Here is a 394-nt window from a genome sequence, read left to right as displayed (position 1 = left end):
TAAACTAGGATTTAGTAGGCTGTGTAGCATACAAGGTGAAAGTGAGATAAACTAGGATTGAGTAGGCTGTGTAGCATACAAGGTGAAAGTGAGATAAACTAGGATTTAGTAGGCTGTGTAGCATACAAGGTGAAAGTGAGATAAACTAGGATTGAGTAGGCTATGTAGCATACAAGGTGAAAGTGAGCTAAACTAGGATTTAGTAGGCTGTGTAGCATACAAGGTGAAAGTGAGATAAACTAGGATTGAGTAGGCTGTGTAGCATACAAGGTGAAAGTGAGATAAACTAGGATTTAGTAGGCTGTGTAGAATACAAGATGAAAGTGAGATAAACTAGGATTGAGTAGGCTGTGTAGCATACAAGATGAAAGTGAGATAAACTAGGATTGAGTAG

This window comes from Antedon mediterranea, chromosome 1 (genome assembly GCF_964355755.1).
Source record: "Antedon mediterranea chromosome 1, ecAntMedi1.1, whole genome shotgun sequence".
Taxonomy (NCBI): domain Eukaryota; kingdom Metazoa; phylum Echinodermata; class Crinoidea; order Comatulida; family Antedonidae; genus Antedon; species Antedon mediterranea.
Note: the sequence above shows the minus strand (reverse complement) of the source record.